The 21318-nt window shown below is 42.3% G+C and overlaps 1 protein-coding gene across 9 annotated transcripts in view; it reads left to right on the forward strand.

Annotated features, from left to right (window-relative positions):
• The first annotated feature begins 719 nt into the window (after positions 1–719).
• Positions 720–21318, forward strand: part of TNRC6C (trinucleotide repeat containing adaptor 6C) — a 115634-nt gene continuing 95035 nt past the window's right edge. For 6 of the 9 annotated variants that reach the window (XM_030013865.2, XM_030013867.2, XM_030013872.2 and 3 more), the window contains exon 1: positions 721–2432. The gene's annotated coding sequence lies outside the window, so the exon portion shown is untranslated. Of the gene's footprint in view, positions 2433–21318 lie in introns of all 9 variants that reach the window. The other 3 variants (XM_030013868.2, XM_030013870.2, XM_030013869.2) reach the window with 2 other exon arrangements.

Genomic DNA, 21318 nt, shown 5'->3' on the forward strand with positions numbered 1-21318 from the left:
CTCCGATGGCCTAGGGCAGCGCAGCACTGCCCTGGGGCCAGCCGGACCCAAGGCGCTTGCAGAGCCCTTTAGCAGGGCTGGGCCGTAGCCGTATAGCCACACGTATAGTCCAAACCGAGCGTATATAGGCCTCCGTGTGCATGTGCATAGGTACCGGTGGGGTATCTACTCAAGGACGTATGCAGCTGTGCACCCCCCTGTCACCGTACGTGCTGGGGTACATGCAAGGCCAGCGGGATGGATTTCTGAGGGCCAGGGACCCCGCCAGGCCGGGGGCACCTCGGGGTGCAGCAGGACCGTCTTTCACCCCCCCCCCCGCCCGCTGGGGGTGTTGCAGCGCGGTGCTGGCGTGCAAGGGAGGGTGTGAATGCACCGACATTCGCTCGCACGGGCGGGTGTAAATGCACCGTTTGGGGGGGGGGGGGGGTGTGTGTGTGTGAAGCACCTCTGTACCCCTGTGCCGGGGGGTGCAGCTCTCTACACTCCCCCCCCCCGTCGCGGGGCGCGGGCTGAGCGCGGCGGCGGGGAGGGCGCGCGCCGCCGCGCGGGGGGGGGGGGGGGGGGGCCGGGAGCGCGCGGCCTCGCCGCTCTTTGGCTCCGGCCGCCGCGCTCATTTGCATGTGGCGGGGGCTCCCCTGTCACGTGGCCGCGCGCGGGCCGGAGGGGAGGGGGCGGGGGCGGAGGAGGAGGCGGTGGCGGCGGAGGGGAGGGGGGGGGGGGCGGGAGCAGACTTCCTGTTTGAGGTCAGCGCGGGGAGGGGGAGCGCGCGGCGAAGCCTCCCCGCGGTCTCGCGCTGCCTGGCGGGGCTCTTGTCAGTTAGCAACAAAATGGCCGCGGTGGCAGCAGCTCTGCTCCTGAGGACGGCGGCGGTGGCGGCGGCGTCCGTGGCGGTGGCGGTAGCGGCGGCGGCGACGGCGGCGCGGAGGAGCGGGGGACCGGCCCGGCAGCACTGAGCCTGGCACCGCCTGCCTGCGAGCGGACGAGGCGAGAGCGAGCGGGAGAGACGGAGAGAGGCGCTGCGGCCCCCCACCCCCCCCCCACCCCAGCCTCCGCCAGCGAGCCCGGCTGACCGACCGACTCTGCCCGAGGCGCTGCTGCAGCCCCCTGGGGAGACGCTGCCGCCTCGGCCCCCGGCCTCCCCCCGCTCCCCGTCTCCCCCCCCGGGGGCACGGGCGCCCGGGTCCCTGCCCCCCAGCGAGGGGCTCCGCTGCCGCAGCCTCCCGCCGCCCACCCGCCCCCACCTCCACCCGCCCGGAGACCCTGCCGGGTCCCTCCGGAGGAGACGGAGAGAGCCCGCGGGATCGTTCTCCTGCCCCCGGATCCCCTGTGCGAGCGAGGCAGACAGACTGTTGGGTTTCCCCACTCCCCCCGTCGCGTCCCCGTCCCCCCCACCCCCCTCCGTGAAAGACTTTGCTGGATCCTCCTCCTCGGATCCCCTCCCCGCGCTCGCTCCTTCCTGCGAGAGAGGCTGCTGGATCCTCCTCCCGCCGGAGAGACTGCTGGATCGCTCCGCTGGGGTCCCTGCGAGAGAGACGCGGATCCTCCTCCCGTGAGAGACTGCCGCCGATCCTCCGCCCCTCCTCGGATCTCCTGGAGCGAGAGACTCGGCGGGATCCTCCTCCTGCCCGGAGCCCCATGTGAGACTCCGGATCCCCCCGTGGCTCCGTGGTGTTTGGGGTTATTTTTTTCCTTTTTTTTTCCCTTTTTTCTTTTTTTTTTTCTTTTTTGAAGGGGGGATCCATCTTAAAACTATTTTCTGGGTCCCGGTTTCTCTTTAATTTGCACTTTTTAAAACACCCTCAGATGCTCCTCCATGTGGACTGAGAACCCATCAAGACACACACACGAGAACTCATCCCGATCAACTCCAAATCCTGGCTTTCGTGGGTTTTGCTGCAACACATAAAAGCAAACTTGTATTTAAGACACACTCGTGCAAAAATTTAGCTGGGGACTTTAAGGTGTATTTTGTCTTGGTTTCTTGGTCTTGTTTTTTGGGTTTGGTTGTTTTTTTTTTTTTTTTTTTTCTTTGCTTCACTGGAAATCAAAAGCTTGTTTTGGAATTGGACCTGCTTTTGCTGCACTTCTCTGGGCTGGATAACACTGAAGCTCTTTGCTTTTCTACTTGGATAGTGTTTTCCTGTTGATCTGTTGTTTTTTTCTTCTCCTGTGTGGCAGACTTTTTTTCTTTTTTTTGAGGGGGGTAAACAAACGACAACAACAAAAAAAAACTTAATTTTTTTGGCCGTGTGAGATTTTTTCGTATTCAGATTCGTGAAATTACGGGTACACTTACAAAAAAAAAAAGCATTAAAATAAGAAAGGAACACGTCAGAAAGACCCCTACACGGTAGACAAAATACTCACTTGTTTCCTTACAGCAAGACTGAATCGAAAGCTGCCAAAGAGCCCCATAAAGAAAAGACTAAAAGGTAAGAAGGGGTAATAGCCTCTCTTAATCTCGGCATGGTAGAAGTTAGCAGTGGAAGAGACCTGCTAAACCAGTGCATACCTCTTTTTCTCACAAGTTCGAAACCAGATTTTTTTTTTAACTGCTTATTAGTGAAGCAAGTAACACTCCAAAACATTTCAAAATCCGTTTATTTTTCTCAGATACCTCTTTTTGCTTAAAACAACTTGCAGAAATGCTTTTTTACGTGCTAGAGTTAATTCAGTATTTTTCTCTGTACCTTTTCCCAGCTCAAATAGATGTTGTGCGCAAAATAGCGAACAGAAGTGCCATTTGTGGGTGTGTTGTGCCACTTGGACATTAAGACCGCTTCTGTTGCAGACATGACCGTGTGCACTTGCTTTATAACTTACACGTGTGAAAATTATTGCAGAGCGTGTAGGAAATGATCCTAAGTCTGGAAAGTGAGCAGTGTGGGTATGGTCAGCAGTGCTGCTCTGGTGGCTGAGCAGATGAGGCTCCAGTTTTGTCCTTTATGGCTGCTTTCTGTTAAAAGTTAAGATCTCTAGATCTGTTTTTTTTCTCCTCTCTCCCCTCACGTAATGAGATTATGGGAATCTACTGTAATTTTCTCCTGAGTGTTCAGCGAGCGGTATCTTCGTGTAAACCTGAAATGTCGTCCAGTGGGAAAGAGAATACTAAACAGAGTTTATGCTTTTAACTGCGACGCTGAAGGGGAAGAAAATGGGGAGGGTTCAGTTGTTAACCTGAGAAGTCTTGAAACACTGGAAGTTTATTAATTGTTTGAATCGTCTTTGTTTGTATCACAAGTTTGTGTCAAAGGTTAATCTTCTTAATATGTAATTAGTTGAAGGTCCAATTATGGGATTTATTGAACTCAATTGTTACCCCCCCCCCCGCCTTTTTCCATTAAATATGGTACTGCTAGTCTTACTTTGTGGCTACTTTATTTTCTGCTACAACTCGAGTGTATCTGCGGGAAGATATTCATTCAATTAATATAACAGCCAGTTTAAATTTAGAAATAATCTTTAGTACGTCATACACATGTCTGTTGCGTATTTTTCCTCTCGTATGCATATGTATGTATCTGAGGAATTTACGCTAATTTATATACTGAAATTTGCTCTGGACATTAGGCCAGTTAAGGTAATTAAAAATCCAATAAATCCCGCTGTTGGTGGGCTGCTTGATGATGCAGAGCTTTAAATCAGGTGGATGTCGGTAGTGCTCTGTGGACCTGAGGACAATGCAAGTGTAGGAGCAGGAGAATATCTGCACTGCTCTTGGGTTTTACTTCGGAAGAAAGTAATGTCTTTAAAATCTTGCCCTCATTACATACGGTGGGTGGGTTTTTCGAATTCGCCGACGACTGAGAATTAAAATGCAGTTTCCTATCGGATATTACTTTTTTTATCGTTTCGAGAAAGTAGTGGAAAGGTACACACTGATTCTCACTGCTTCCCCCCTACGTTTTCCAAGGAAGTAGTAGGTGATTTGCAGTGCGTGCAACCTGTGCTTAGCAAATCACATAGTTTCCCATAATTGCGGTTCCTCAAAATCGGAAAGCCCTCGGATATCTGTCTGGCTACTTCAGTGTGTTATTTGTGAGCTCAAAATGGTGTGCTGAGGCACCTGCCCCCGCGTGCACTGTTGTTTCTGCTCCGGCTTCTGAAATTATTTCCAGAACGTTAAAGCATCAATGTCAGACTTCGTATACAACTAGTGAGAAAAACTGCTTTAGCCTGTGGGAGGCTTGTTCTTTAATTTGTAGGACTAACGTTGCTTTTTGGGGGTGAGATTACAGAGGCCGTGTTATGCACGGGTATGGGGTAACCTTGCTGCTTCTGGATCTGTGACTACTGAGTTTATGAAGAAAGCCGTAGTAAATCAGATTCATTTGAACTTTTTGTAGTGGACATGACTGTTTAAGGGGACCAGCAGTAGTGAAATAATGCCTTGCGTCGCTTTGTCCTTATCTTCAAAGGAGAACGTATCTCTTCTGACTCGAAGTTACCTGACTGGCACAGAGCTTGTGAAATGAAGAAGGTCTCGGTTCAGCCCTTGGTGAACAGGTGCTGCCATCAGGAAAACGGCTGCAGCCTGAAAGTGGGACTTGTTTCAGGGCAGGAGTGATGCCTCTTCATAGGGGCTGTATTTTAGGCAATATTCTGTACTTTTGACAAAACATTTTGTTTCTAGTAATGCAAAAAACAGGGCAGACTAATCTCTTTTTATTTAGAGCTCTTCTGGATTGCAGTATAAAACACTTAGGATTTACTCATGTTTTGTTCTCTGTATGTGTGGATTCTCATATTGACAAATTTAAGTATCGGTATGCATCGGACTAAAAGCTGACTTGAACTGTGTTATGGACGGTTGGTTTGTGTATGCTGTTACATCTGTTACAGTACATGGATTATTTTGTAATTAGGTTGTCATTGGTGCAGAGCGTTAGTCCCACTTACTAGGTAGGAAGGTACTTGTGGGGAGCTTTGGTCCGTGCCATTTCTGTGCTAGTACAGAGCATAGTGGAATTTACTCTGGGAGGCTGCCCTTGGGTCTTGATGCGATACTGAGAAGCATTTGGTAACTTAAAGGCTCACCCTGTTGACCTGGCATCTTTGCATCTTTCAAAATCTGCCTCTGATCACCTGTGAATGGGATGAGGTTTACCTCATCTGCTATTGCAAAGCCTGCTGAAGCTTGCTGGGGTGAATGAAAAATCCACACCTCTGGCTTAATTTCTTTTTTTCTGGCGTTTGTCTTTCCTATTAAAATAACAAGCTATGCTTTTGATGACTTTTATGATCTTTTGCTGATGTTTAAAGGAAGGAAGGTAACTCTGTCCTTTTTGAAGGAGCTTTTTAAGACTTGGAAAAATGATAGGATGAAATTTCCTTAATATGAGAAATAACATAATTGGGCATAACAGTACTTTTAACCTGAACATTCTTTGTTGAAGTTCTCAGAGCTCCCAAGTTCTGTACCTTGCCGAGCTGGAGTGACAATAAAACAGGGTAAAGTTAAAGGTTTGTCAGGCAGGGGCTATAATCTCTTTGTGTCTGGAAGCAAACTGTTGCTGAATGGTAACCTTATAGAAAGTATTGCTTCAAATTAGTCTGGAAATAAAACGTCTTATTTTTCTGTGTTTCATTCAGAAAGGCCAGGAAATTTTATTCATGTAAGGGATTTACTGCCTGCTGTTAAGTCAAAATGACCTATGCTTTTACAATCCATTCAGATAATATATGCGATGGAGACACCTCTTCTCTTTCGTGTTAAGTTTGTTATTAAAAAGCCCAATAGCAGCGTTTACTTTCAGTTTTAGCTGTTAAGACTTAACCAAGACGGGTGTATGTGGGAAGGGGTAATATGTTAACTTAGCAGCTGGCCTTGCAGAGATAAACATGCGCTTTTCCAAATGCTGTCATCTGGCCCCTTTCCAAAACAAGCTGAAGGAGGAGGTCAGGGGTGGAGCCATCCTTTGCTTTAGTAAAAAGAGGCTTTCATTTGGAAAGAATTGCTAGATAGTATTGACTAGGAGAAGTGCAGATTTAAAAATAAAATGGCCAGACCTTTCCTAAGTAAACAAAATAACCATTGTTGATTAGTTGTATCTTAATGCCTGTCATTGTGCTGCTTCTCTTTGAAGGTACAGCAACTTAAATGTAGAATGTGTATTGCTTCTTTTCAAAAAATCAGTGCTTTATATAAGACACTGAACATAAGAACTGATGAAAAATTTATCATCTTTGGTTACAGTAGAGATGTGCAACACAAAAGTGCTATTGTTTTAATTGTTTAAAATTCAGATTACAAGATAATGGTAATACCATTAGAAGGTTTCCCTTTGGCCTGGAAGCTGCAGGTAGGAGCCTGTCGATCCCTTAGTATTAAAGATGAATGATAAGGAAACCTCTTAAATGCCTGTGATGCTGCAGTCTAGCCAATTTAGGATCAGCTGATGCCTTCTAGTGATAATGGCTTGAGGTTTTCAGCTGTATTATGAAGATATCAGCCAGGGCAAATAGTATTTAGAAGAGAAGTGTACTTTATTGAATGGGGAGATGATCTAGAAGTGACAGTAAATTGCATTACTAAATGATCTATGCGGTCTGCACAGTCTCTTCACTGGTAAATGCTAGTGGTAAAGTGAAAGATGGTTATTCTTAATGTATGAAAGCAGAGGAATCAAAGTTTTATTTGATCTTCCTTTAGGAATCTGAGCTATTTATGAAAATTGTCTACCAAAAGCATGGCTTAGTTTTACATCTTAATTACCAGATATAGATGTACTTATGCTTATTTTATCATGACTTAATCATGATTAACCTTGCTGTGGATTCCCATACACAGTTATAACTGTATTTTCTGAAACTTTATTTGTGCAGCTTCCTACCTTGTCACTAATATGTTTTAAAATCTCCTGCACAAGATAAAAATGTCTGAATTTGATCATAATAACAAACTGTCCCTTCTTGCACAGAATAGTTACAGTACTCTTTAAGGTTGTATCAAAGATTATATCACTTGTGGAAAATGCAGCAGTACTTTAAAATATGCATCTGATTCTTTTGTCTTTCTTCAAATGTAACGTATCTCTCTCTCCATCCCAATAAAAAGGCTTCTTTCACTGAAGACATCTGTAAAATAACTAGCTGTTCTTAAGTCTCATGGTTCAGGGTACCAAGCGTCAAAATCTGAGTTTTGGTCTTAGCCCTGGATGTGAACCAGCACTATAATTTTTCAGTGTTGAGGTCTCGAATGTAGTTGTAATTCAAGCTCATAAAATATTAGAAGCTTTGACAGTAGTGAGGTCTGCTTTCTGGAGCTCTTCCCTGTGGGTTTACAGCCAAGGATGGCTTGAGAGTGAGAACAGTTATCTGTGCTGCAGCAGTGATGTTTTATGGCTGGATGCCCAGATTGTCTAGCTTTGCACACAGCTTTATAGTTTGCCTTTGAGGGCTATGGAGGTGGAAGTCATTTGTAATAAACAGCTATCTGCAGCTTGCTTTTTCTGTGTTTTGAAATGTACATCCATTTAAAAAATTGCAAACTAGATGCACACTTACTTAGATTTCAATCAGGAAATTCTATGTTTTAGAAGCTCGCTTATGAGAAATGTTAACAATTGCTTTGTATTAAAAATAGCTAATATTTATCCCTTGGCTGTTTGGGCTTTTTTAGCAGTAAGCGGTGAATTGCTAGAGAATGAGATTTTTTAAGTTCTTTTTTTTGTTTTTATTTGAGAGAAAAATTGACTTGTCAAATCGATTGGCATCCTTTGTGGTAATTAAGCCCCAGAGAAAAATATGTTTATAGGTCTCAAAATGGTTATCATGCAACTACCAGCTATAGGCTCATTTAGGAAAAGATGACACCCACTCCCCTTCTACCGCAAGGAAAAAAAACCACCCTGGGCTATGAAGTGTTTAGTGTCTGCCCATCGGCTTTTTCCTGAGGTAGATCCATTCTTCCCCCCCACACCCCCAGCTTCTTGTTAATGGGGTCTATGTATGTTTTCCCATGATGACTTTCTGAAGGGATGGGTAGTGCCTTTGTTACCATCTTGGTCATGAACAATCTCCTAGACTGGCATATCTGGTGTTTTTTTGTTTTTTTGTTTTTTTTTTTTTAATGTGCTGTTTTTCTTCCTATTCCTTTTTTCCCTTCCTGTGTTCTGTCTGTATGCTGTCTGCTTGAAGTTTATGGTTTCCTCTCTTGTACTGCATTTGCAAGACTTCCTGATGAGAAATGGAAGAGCTTTTTGTTTTGTTTGTGGGATACAGAGTACTCACAGTGGCTTGGATACCATTCTGGGTGGTCAGTATGTACACATATCGATTGTTAGTTCAAACTGACTTCTGCCAAGTCTATTTTAAGCTCAGCCAGATACCTGTCTTCTGTCAGTCTGCTTTTCAGTCATACTCTAGTCTTGGACTCTCAGGTCTTTTAGTTCTTCAGAATTCCAAAATGTTTTCATGGCTGATGCTAACGTCATTGGTGCTGACAATGGAGATGCTTGTTTTTAAACAGTAGCTGGTTACTGGTAAACAAAAGAGCATCAGCCCAGTGCTTTAACACAAACCATTCTAGAAAAAAGAAGCAGTTCAGTGGGAATGCAAAACAAAACAAACAAAAAAAATCAACTGTATGGATGCATAATGTTCTGACTGCCATTTTACTATATTTTCTTACAAGGTCATTAATAGAAGACCATAGAGGTGGTCTTTGGCATTGCTTGTAATGTTTTCACTTGAACTCAATGTATGTTCATAATAGCCTTGAAAATGACATTTCATATGAAATATGAAGTTAAAAGCTTTAGTAGCACTGCAGGCATAGCCTAATAGCATGTGCGTACATCAAGTAAGACTCTACACAGTGTATTATTAAAGCCAGTCTGGAGTAGGGTTCCTCAATATCCCTCTGCTAACACCATTCTTTGTAGGTCTCAACTTTCCTCTTCTCTCAATGTTTTTAATCAATTACACAAGCTTACTTAACATAGGGGAATTGCTTCCAATGTTAGTGTTTGAATTTTTTCCTCATTTTCAGCTTTGAAATAGATGCTGCACTTGAAAGTTTGTGTCTTACTCCCTGGCTGTGTAACGAAAGGTGTTAAACATCTCGGCAAATCTAATCATTGTTGTCTCTTTATGATGTCATGGCTGTAATGCTGTAAGAGCGCAGTATTGTACCTCATTCTTGTTTTGTGATGCTGCAAAAAATTGCTGTTACTTAAAAATAACCTATTGGCATAAAAGTGCTGATCACATCTGTGCATAACATACCTCTTCATTTTCCTGCTTATAAAACTATTTGGTTTCTCTTTGCATAACATTAGCTGATGTAAACTATAAAGAGGTATATTTTTATCTTTTTAAGCCTTTTAAAAAGAAATTAATATGGAAAATACAGCATCTTCTGATAAGGAAGGAGAAGAGCACGTGGTAGTAGCAATCTAAATGCTATTTAATATTTTCTAGTATGATCATCATAAAATATAGCTGTCTGATCCAGGTGTGGAACTAAATTTGGTCTGTCACAGTAATAGAATTGCTGCTATTGAGGAGAGTCTGTGTATAAACAGCACTGTTTCAGGTGAAAGATGTTATATGGGACTTACTGGAGCTTGGTGACTGTAATTTTTACTATTTCTATTCTTCTAATCAAACTTTTAGAAGTCCTTCACTTCTGAAGGTAATGATCCAAGTTAAGTGAGTTTCATTGGGTACCAACAGTACAATATCTAGTGATGTCAGTCTTCATACTGTGCTACCACACTTACGTGTAATAATTGACTAAAACAATGGTTATGTTATTGGATGGATGCTTACATAATGATTTGCTTAAAAAAGACCCTCAGCTTTTTTTTTTTCTTGTATCTGTGAAGATTAAATGTTCTTCACAGATTTCTAGGTGAAATATTGCAGTGACAACAAAACCCCATGCTTTTGAAGCAAATAACCCGGACTGATAGATATCATTGGTTTTATCTGAATGATATTGCAACACTCTGACAGTCCAACTGCGTTGAAATTGTGATTGCCCCCCCACCCCTGTCCATCACCTGTCCCTCTGTCAGCACCCAGACAAGCAAGAGCTCATCTTTCTGGAATTCTGTCTGCATCTACTGATCAGATAACACACTTGGAGACATTTTGGATATATTTCTGAGAATATTTGCTCCCCTGGGCGTTTCGTGGACTAACTGAAGGCATAAAATAGTTATTACTAAGATCATAATTGACCGTAAATTGATTTCCAAAGTGGTATTTACTGCAACTGGTTTTCCTGTCCCGGAAGATCGTTTATGGCTATTTACTTTCCCCATCTCTCCCCAACCCTGTCTCTCCTCCCCCCATGGAGAAGCTATTCATTTGCTAAGTTGAAAAATGGATGATGGCCCATTCTGGTGGTGGCTCTGATATTCTAATTTATTACTGGCAGGAACTGGCATCCAGATGCTTTTACTATGGAAAGTGAAGTGGAGGAACAGAGAACTTTGGAACTTGATGAACTTAATGGAAATAAGGGTTAGCTTTTCAGCAATGCAGAGTTAATCTTTTAAACTCTGGTAGATTTGTGGAGGGAAAGGTGCTAGCTTGGACCTTTCTGCTTCCTTAATTTTGGATGATAGAGTAAGTCTTGTTCTGAATTTTGTGGATTCAGTTTCCAGCCTGAAGATAGGTACAGAGTAACGTAAGGGTTTCTTATCTCACTTGAGTTTTGTTGCTATATTAATTTGCAAAACAGCATTGCAGCTGAAGATGCAGTGGAACAAAAACTGAATTGCTTCAAATTGTATTATCTTTTAAGTTGAATGAAATGATCATGGTGCTTTGATTTTTCTAGTTAAACACTGAGAAGGTATAAAAAGTGCACAAAACAATTAAGTAGATTTTCTTCATTTGTGTTTAAACTTCAACATATTTGCAGTGCACAACTTTTTAGTACAGTTTATTAGTCTATAGTATGTTTTGTCTTCCTTGACTCGGATCAAATTTGGTGTTAACCTCCTGCAGAGAGTTCCAGGACCCCTGACATTTTATTGTGACTCTTGATTAGCTCACCAGGGTTCCTGCTAAGAATTCTTCTTTCATTCATTTGATAATTTGAATTCCCTATTCACAGTGCCTTTAAATAGAATGGTATTTGGAAAACTTGAAGACAACAACTTGAATGTTCAATGAGCTCACCCAGCAAATTTAAAAATGCAGAAGGAAATTACGGGTTTGTGTATTCTGGAAGCTTTTAAAAGAATAAACATTTTACAAAAACATGAGGTCTCCGTCTTCATATTCTCTTTAAGTGTATTTCCCTTCAGTTTCTACAACAAGGAGTTCTGCTGACATCTGTTTTCCCTTTTTCATCTTATCTATCTTGCCTTGTTATGTCAGGAGCCATGCATTCACCTAACTTAAATCTGTATCTGGGAGCAAGTATAATAAGGTGGTATACACCTATATAGTGGAATCTCAGCTTTCCAAGGCAGCATGTGTGCAGTGTAGAGAGCATCTTGTTCTTTACACTAAGTATAGCCTAGCCTAGCTTATGCACATCTCATAGATACCTTATGCCATTCACCCACTTTTGCTGTGTATCGCCTTACTGTTGCTGGTGGTGCTGGCCAGGCTTGTGCTGAGGAGTACAGTTCTGAGCTCTACAACATGAGGAACAGTGTCGTTATTTTTTTTCCGAAGTCTAGATCTTGAGACACATCTTCCCCGTGAGGCCACTGTCCTTTTACTCCCCCCATCCAGGTCTCTCTCTGTGAGCCTCCCGGAGTTGGGGCTGCAGCAGTGTCCTGCACCTCCCTGCTCCTTGTGCGTTCTGAGGCGACGCTTGGAGATGTCAGTAGTGAGATGGCAGAGGCCCATTCCCTGTATAGGATGCCATCTTCCTAGAGGCTGGTTTCTGCAGGCTTCTGCCACACATCTGTGAAACAGTTTTAATATCGTAGGAAAACACAAGCTGGAAGGGACTTCACGAGGTCATCTCAGATAGGTCTGTATTTAAGTTGAGTGACGTGGATTTCTGGTAACATGTCTGCTGCTATTCGCTATGTTGCTGGTATGTGTTGGTGTTGGACTTGTCTGGTACAGTTTCCCCGCCTGTGGGTAGGAGCGAGGGAAGTGCATATGCGTTTTTCTGCTGCGCCTGTGGCAGGAACTCTATCTAAAGGAGAGGTATTTCTTCCAGACCTCACCTTCCCGGGCCTTTTTAATCACACTGGAGCCACTCATGAATGTGGCAATGGACGCATGTGGCTATGGCTGCTGTAAGCTGGGTGTCTTTTGTTGAAGATGTGTTGGCACGACCTTTTCCCCAGAATAAGCACAAGAGCAGCATCATAAACATATTCAGCATAAATTCTGCTGCCTACTTTTTGATACTGTAGGTTGTGTCCTCTAGCTTGACCTGGGTGAGAGTACCAGCCTGGTCTTCAGCTCCTGCAGTGAGTTGAATATGCTTTCACCTGCTGATAACAAAGTGATTGGGCTCAGAAATAGTTGAGTGCTGGCATGTTACTGTGATGGAAGGCGGGAAAGGAGGGCTAGGGGTGTTTGAAATCCCTACAGGGAAAATGGTACATCATTTTAGTTATGCAAACTTGCTTTTCATTGTTTTTAACAAAGCAGCATAAAGGTTTAGCTGTGCTTGCTTGAAGGGTGCAAAGGTATGCTACACGGAAGCAGTGTTCCTAGCTGTCTGTCCTGCAGCACGTGTTGTCCCTCCTGACCCTGTTACTGTTGGACCCGTGACGCGCTGACCGGCTTCTCCAGCCTCTGTCCCTGGGAGTGGTCAGCTCTCACAGAGAGCCCAGGGCTGTGGTGTGTGGCAAAACATCCTGTGGAGCTGTTGCTCCTGTTCCTATTTCCTGGCCTCCTACTTTGCTGTATCCCTGTGCAGCTGCCTCAGGAAGCAGCGTTCCTCTGACATGTTCTTCAAGTCCAGCTAAATAATTTGAGCCAGAAACTTGTCCATAGGTTGCTTCTAGGTCAGTTAATGGGCAATATTTAGTTAAACAATTTGTCAGTGTGGGGCTTTGCCTCTGTTGGCACAGGGCTCTCGTCTTCTAAAGTATTTGCAGAAACCAAAATAGCAAACATAGTATCTGGAGAGAGACAAACACGCTGTGCTCTTGCTGAGCTACTGGATTCCAAAGCTTTTTTCCTTTGTGCATTATGTCCCCGGAAGACTGGGGAAGAGCTCTGGACCAGATGCTACATCAACTGCTGGTAAATGTCATCAGGCCTGGGAGGAAGGTAGCACTGTGAAAGTAAATCTAGTTATCTGCACTGTTCACAGTTTGGAGCTTAATTTTCCAAGAGAGGAGGCGGTCCATGTTTGCTAGGGGAGGAGAGATGTTGTTCATAGCATGTTTCTTGTTGTTCGTAGCCTGCTTTGAGTGGTGAATGTAATGCATGCTTTTTTTTGGGGTGTGTGTGTGGTTTTTTTTTTTTTCTTGGTCCTTGCGTAGCCCAAGTGGTGCACATGATGGGATACTTGAGGGCTGCTGGGATGTTGTCAGCAGACTGAGGGTGCAAATTCCGATATGATTCGTGCCTGAAATGTATACAAGGGTGAGGTTTTGTGTACAGTGTTCTAGCCCATGTCCAGATTTCCCTACTAACCACTTAAGTTGCCCTAGAGTGGAGTTTGTGTATACATTAATAGGCCTGCACTGTGGAGAGCAACACCTTCTCAGAAGAGGTGGCGTACCTGTGTGACACCAGCTTCATACCCTATAGCATCACCTACACTAGTGTGTGAATTTGGATTGGGGGTTTCATGTTTAAGCAAACCTTTTGATTGTCCTCGCTTGTTGTGCTTTGATTGTCATCATGGAGTGGTCTTCGAGTACAATTGGACTCTTTTTAAATAAAACTTCACTGGATGATGTGCTCCAAGGGTGGTGTTAATGCTTTGCTGCTGCAAGTGAGCGTTCAGGACACGGGAGCAGACTGGAGCTAGTTTCAAGTAATAAAGTCACCTGAAGCTGGGATAGTGTGGCTATCAAGTCCTCTGCACCAACAGTTTTGCTCTGCAAATCCACTTCTATTGGTCTGCACTACTTAGTAATGAAGATGTAATGTACATCTCCTGAAACATTCCCGTTTGTACTCCAGTACTCTCATTAGCATGCTGTCTCTGGTAACAATCCAGGAGAAACCGAACAAAAGGAAGTCTGTAGATGAAAAACAAAAACCCCAAACCCTACAAACATTCACTGTGACTTGGGCAATGCTCAGATATGGACTCATCAAACTTCTGATGTCTGACTTACCACTTAGAGTTAATCTGCATCCTTAGTTTTATAAAGGCTTTTTGTTCTCTGGGATTTTTCCCCACTTCTAGTGGCTGGTAACCAACTAGTAGAAGCTAAAACAAGGCCGGGTCAGTGTGCTTTTTAAAAATACCTTGAACTGAACAATAGTAACTATCTAGTCTGCTTTATTTTTGTTCTAATCTAATTCACTTCAGTGGTTGTTTGCCTTATGTGTACGTAAAGTAGGATCACCATAAGTTAACACTGGGTGAATTGGAAACTTATAGCGAGAGCCTAGGTCCTGCAGTATTTTATTGCTCTGTAACCAATAATCCAAAATGGCATGTTAGGAACGCCAGGTACTACTGCTGGAGATGCAGCCTTGAGGCAAGGTGTGCTAAACAGGTGCTCATCTTTCTTCTGATCATGGAATTTCTGTTGTACAGATTGTAAGAGCAGGATTATTAATTTTGTCTCTTGGGCAACCTAAAATCTCCTTGCAGCTTCAATAAGATATTTTAATTGAATATGTTGCTTTTCACACCCTGTTCTCAGCTAATGCTGTAGTGTTCTTGGGTGTCTTTAAATGGCAGCTATGTTCTGCTTCCGCACAAATTTCAGTTGTGAATGAAGTTGTCTGTGCACGTCTTGCACCTTAGGCAAGTGTGCTGTGGTTTAAAGAAAGCCTGGAAGGGAGTACATAGGGATCAAGTCTAATCCCTCACCATTACAGGCAGCAGTGGAAGAGGGTCCACAGAGCATCATAGACCTAAAGACACCTACCCGTACTCTGTAACAAATCAATTAAAAACACAGAAAGAAGACTTGGAGCCAAAACTATATTCTTCAGTAAAAGGAAACATCAAGGGCAGTACTAGTGCTCTGTTTCTGTGCAGGAACTTTGGTGGAATTTCTAAGTGACTTCAGAAAACAGACTGCTGTTTCTGTTAGGAGATCAGTTTTGCATTACATACTTTAAGATAAGTTGACCAGATACTGGGAGCATCAAAGTACCAGGTCCACAGTTGTTAGCAGTGGATGACATTTTGATGTTTCAGAGGAAGGGAGGAATCCCCTGTCAAGGCAAATAATGTATTAAGGAGTGACAAGTGCAGGACAGGGGCATAATTTGTCAGTGAGAAACCCCAAAGCATGGGATTAATAAATTATAAATTGAGGTCAAACAAAACCACTCATCAAGCGTTGTTTATGACTCCCTGTAGGAGCAAATCTTGCACCCATACTTTCAAATTACAGCATTTAGTTTCAAGCTGTGTGATCACACCTATACATGCAACTCATCCATAAACTTATGGCCCTGGCTGAGGGCTTTTCCTCCATTAATTCCCTTGAAAGGATATTGTAGGATTTTACTTTGTGAATGGGGAGGCGGTGTGCCCTTGTATCAGTGTTACTTCTTCATAACAACAGGTCTTCCTTTCATTAGGTATTTTTCCTCTTCTCTCGCCCAAATGTCTATTTATAAAGATTTGGTATGTCTTTTAATGTTGGCTTTGGTTTTTTTTAAATGCTACAGTGTGGAAGACTTTATGCCTAATCCAAATCTCCTTTGTTGCAATTTAAATTCAGTACTACTTAGCACAGCTAAAGTAGAAAGATTTTACTCCATTCTTCTCTACCTCTGTCTTTAACACCTATTTGAAAAAGGAGGTTGCCATCTCTTTAGATTAAGTGAATCCAAGTCTGAAGTTTTTTCCTGAAGGGCCCATGCTTTTTTGATCTCCGATCCTCCTTCTTGCTGTTTTCTGGAGACTCTTCAGCTGATTTCTATCTCTGTTGCTGTAGATAGTCCTAAACTGGACACAGTACAGCAGCTGATGAGCTTCTGACCATTTGTGACATTGTTGCTTTGCCTTTGAATTGAGATCCCCTGTAACACCTGGTTTTTTTTCCTCCCCCAAACTGGTGTTTAGGCAGTTGTTCCCTATGCTGTATTGATATATATGATTGTTCCTGCCAAACATGGTACCCTGCACTCTGCTTTGTTTGTACATCTTGAGTTTATCAGGTTGTTCTGAATACTGTCAGTCCTTAATTGTTTTGCAGCCCCATGACTTGACATACTCTGGAAATGTACTAAGTGCACACGTGTTTCCAGCAGGAAAGTTGTTAATAAAAATTTTTGCTGCTGGATGTGTGGCATACTGCAACAAAAATCCATTGGTTTTCTGCCTTGTGGGAAGGGGAAGTGCTGAGCTTACTTGTTTTGTGGGTATTTTATTGTAATTTCATTTAGCTTATGTTCCTTACCTTCTTAGGACGAAAAAAAAACCCCCAACAACCATGTTCTTACTAACAAAACTGTGCATGTTGCTGAAAAGTCAATAAATTACTTCTGTTGCCTCCCTTTTGTCCTTTTCAAAAACACCTGCAACTATTCCGTAGGAAAAAAATCAGGCTTTCTTTCCCCCCACAAATTCTTGTTAGCTGTTACTGATGTTTTTATCCCTTCCCCTTTTAAGTTAACATGCACAGTCTTTGCCATTTGGTAGTATTCTGGAGCGCCATCCATTTTCTGCTGATTCTTTAAGGTAATCTGTAATGACTTAGACACGTTTGTTCTTGTAGTAAACTACATCAGGCCCAGCCAGTGGAAAAACATCCAATTTCTCTAGGGACTTTTTAAGCTGTTCTTACTTTTGCTGGCCTGATTTCCTATTGGGAGTGGTAGCAGAATGTTTAGTTCCATCTCCTCCCCCCCCCCCCCCCTTTTTTTTTTTTTCCCCTGCCCTGCCAGTTTATGGAAGTTTTCCTGAGAAGTTGGATGATTCTGTCTTCCCAAATTTGGGGAAAAGAGACTTAAACACCTCTCAAGACTCTGGCTTGGAGCTCTGTTCACCAGCCCTTTTGGGCGAGGAAGCCAGAATGAAACATTGCAGTGGTGGTGGCAGAGATCCTAGGGCAGGAGCAGCTTGGTTGTTGGCTCTTTGCTGCCCCTGCCACCAGCTTGGAGCAAAGCCTCCCTACGTAGGGAAGAGCACTGCAAAATCCCTCTGTGAAGCTGTTGTCATCTGCGGGCTCAGCACCAGTTCAGATGGTTGTTGGCCATCTGTTCCCAGCTGACCTCTTTAGTGAAGGCTAAAGCAGAAAGAAAAGTACTGTCACTTTAACCCTCATAGGGTCATCTGTCAATAGTCCCCCTTTCCCACTGAGTATCAAAACTAATGTTTCCTCTTGCTTATTAATGAAGCACTTAAAGGTTGATTTATTGTTACTTTTTATATGCACAATGCTAATATACTGTTGGCCTTCCTCATTTTTGTCCCCATGTGTTTGTGCTGTTTTTTTTCATATTCCTCCTTATTTATTTGACCTAGTTTTGTGCGCTGCTTTCTTTTTTGAGGTGATTGGAGAGCATGTAATTAGGGACCAACTTGACTCTTCTTGATTAATGACTGAGCCTAGATATCAAGGGAAAAAAGCTGGCACTTTTAAAGTCACACCAGCTCCATGCCTTCACCGGTATTTACTCTGGAAAGGTCACAGAGAGCTGGGCTGGAGAAAGATGAAGCAGGAAACAAAATTAGCAATAGGCAGATGTGGAGGTTTAGTTTATCCATTCTAGTAGTCACGAAAACAGGGACTGCTGATAATATGGTGACTTCTTGCTTTATGTAGTATTCCCCCTATGCTTTAGGGTATCTGCATTGTCATTTAGATTCTTGGCAATTTCCACGAAGTAATGCCTGCCTCTTCCTATGTGACAGTATTTTTCAGTTGTCCTGAATTAATTGAAGCCTGCCTTTTTGTTAATTTTTTCATTCCATTTCATTGCCACCCTTCAAGCTGTGCTCTGCCTTCATGATCTCAACCACTTCTTTCTTATCATTTAGAATCAGATTTTGAAGAACTTTCTAAATAGTAATTTTCTTCATTTCTATTTGAAACTGTATGATAACTAGATTTTGAGAACTTGGTAGATGGTTACTTTGTGTTTCGTGTCTGTGCTGTCCAGACCCTCTGTTACCACTTGTAAGGATGCATGGCTCTGTTAGTTCCTTCCAAAAAGCCTACTCAGCATGCTTTGGTGGCCTGCGTTATTTGTCAGTTCATTACAATTCTTGTTTAAAGATTTATTATTTTTGCTCCTCCCCACCTCTCATCATTATTTTTGGGAAAAATGTGTGTGCAGAAATATATGATGCCCTGTTATATGGCGGGGGAAGTAAAAATCGGAGCAATACTTAAGCAATGGTATGAAATTTGCAGGATTTCTGTCAGTAACAGCAACTTTCACAACTATCAAGGGAGGTTCTTTCCAGCATGAAGTAGGATATGAATTGAAGGTACAGGAGGTATTCCAGAATTAAGGTATGGGAGCTGTTCTCTTATTGGGCTAAACCAGGCAAAGGCATCTGTAGACCAAGATTAAGAATGCTATTCTGAAGTGGTATTCCAAGCAGTTTTCCTATGTAAATAAATAAACCTTCAGCATCTTAAATACATGCAAACAAAATTCATTAGGCTGCTAAGTTTGGAGCTATGTCACATGGAGGGACAAGAGAAACGGGTATCTCTTTAGTCCCCAGCTATTGCAGGAACTTCTGAACTATAAAACACTGTGCGGGTAATAACCTTGCATGTAATAACACACATAGCCTCTACTTGAAGTTTAAGAACACTATATTCTCAGAAGGCGTACTGTAAAATCCTCTTAGAATGTCACATCAGTGCTAATTCAAAATAACTAGTTGTGGCTTCAAATGTGAAAGCAATCCAGTGTCTGATACCAACTAGAAAACTGAAGTTCTCACCTTAAAAAATAAAATCAGCCTAGATTTGTTAATTTTTTAAAAGGGATTAATAAGCCTTTCTGCAACAGGCATTGACAGAAGATAGCCATAGTTCTCAAGTTGTTTTGACCAGGACCTGCGTTTTGTCTTGCTTTCCTATTCAGAGAGAGCTCTTAAGCATGTGTACTTTAAAGATAACATTGGTTTAGGTTTGGATTTAATAAGCTAATTGCAATCTGTAAAAAAAAAAAACAAAACACTTGATGCTATAGTAAAACTCTTTGCACTCTGCTCATAAAAATCCCCCATGATTCTGATACTTCAGATCCATACATATGAAAAAGGCAAAGTCCTACAAGTATATTCTAAGACACTTCTGGTTTAAATCATATGAGCTTTGTATTCATACATTTTTTAGCATGTTTCCTGTAATAAAGATTAAATTGTTGCTCAGGAAGTAAAACTGCAACACATGCCTTTGACAATGTAATCAAACTTTATATAGCAATGTTTTTATTGTTTTCCTTTTGTTTTGCTCTTAGATGACTAATTTCTGCCTAGAAGTGACAGCAACAGTTGCCATCTGAGAGGCCACTTGGAGCTTTATTTCTATTTTAAGCATATTTAAAGCACATGTATTCAGAAGTGTCATTATGTAAATCAGTTTTGAAAATTGAACTCCATTAAAAATTATAGTGTTATTTTCTGAGTTAATCTGAGGCTATTTTAATCTCAGAAATGAAAAAAAAAAAAAAAACAAACAAAAAAAACCCCAAACAACCAAAACCAAACCAAAACCAAACAGGTTTCCGCTAGGAGTGGCACTTCTACCTCTTATGTTGTAATTGATGTGATAATATGGTAATAAAATACATTGTATTTTTAATGGAACAGAATGTTTGCACTTCTTTGATTTGGAAAATCCTCTGACGTGGTGTATTACCTGCATAAGGGAGGGAATAACATATAACAGTGCCTGGGAAATGTCAAAACAGAACCACCTTCAGAGGATAGAAAGGCTGGAAATAGAGAAGTTTGTAGTGGAGTCCAGTGTCAGTAATGAGACTTTGGCAGTGATGAAAGTTGATTCCCAACATTGGACACTTATGATTTGGCTGGACAGGGTGCTGAGCCATCTTTGTCTAGACCGTGCTTTTGCCAAGAAAGGTTGGACCAGATGATCCTTGAGGTCCCTTCCAACCAATATTCTATATTCTGTGAAAGAAACTTGATATAAAATAAACAAAGGCCTAACAAGAAAGTTGGGAAATATGTGCTTTCATAGCTTAAAGAAAACTCTGCAAATTAAGCAAAGTGCTGGTGATGTTTGTGGGGGTTTTTTGGTGTTCTGTTTTTGTTTTGTTTTAAATACTGTGCTGACTGTTGAAAGGGTTTTAAATGTAATTATGGTGTTCTGGAATGGCTGTAATGTCCTGGATTTTCTTAAGTACTAGCAAGAGGAAACCAAAAAGTTTCTCATTTTGCACTGACTTGTTTCATTCACCTGCTTTAAAAAACAAAAAAGGCTAGAGCTTCCCTTGGCAATAGTCTGACAGTTTGGGAGAGTTCACTTGAAGACATGGGTTTTGTAGAGTCTGATGTGACTAGAGTAGGGAGCACTAAAAATGAAGGGACTGGATGTTGTTACTTTGTAGTTACTGAAATCCTGGGGACTTCTGTTCTTCTCTGGAGCTAAGGGGGAATAAAGTCAAATCTATTATGGTTTCAACTCAGTTTCTTTTGGCAATGTAAGTCATCACTTTTTCCAAAGTCCTAGAACAATTCATTTAAAAGTACAATTTTAAGTACCCTTTTCTTAAGTGCAATATTAAATATGTGATGCCAATACCCACCTGCAACTCTTAAGAGCAAATGTTTCTCAAACACTGATTTACAGTACAATATTTGAAAGGTGGCCCTTTGAAATTGGCATAAAATTGAGCAGTCATGCAGATGATGAATTTTTGGTCATGACAAAGTGATTCAGGTATTTAAAATACAGATATCTAATGCCACTTTAGATGTCCTGATCTCCGGTTGTGCACCAAGCACTTCCAGATGTGCCTGACCTCCAGCTGCTATTCCAGACTCTGGGTCTTGCCATATCTGTCACTTCTGTAAATAGTTTGAGTGCTGTAAAGTGTCTAAAAGGGTACTAGCACCTATGTTTAGACCTCTGAATTGCTTACTGTAATGTTTTATTGTTTTGGGTAACACAAGGAAAGGGAAGCTGCTTTTGGTTTAGTCTGGAGCACTGTGCAGGATGTCTGTAAGCATTAAAGCATGTACAGTGGGCAAAATCAATATTTTCAGGCAAGTGAAAAAGCCAAAAACCAGAACACCCTTCAACAGTC

This window comes from Aquila chrysaetos, chromosome 5 (genome assembly GCF_900496995.4).
Source record: "Aquila chrysaetos chrysaetos chromosome 5, bAquChr1.4, whole genome shotgun sequence".
NCBI classification, from domain to species: Eukaryota; Metazoa; Chordata; class Aves; order Accipitriformes; family Accipitridae; genus Aquila; species Aquila chrysaetos.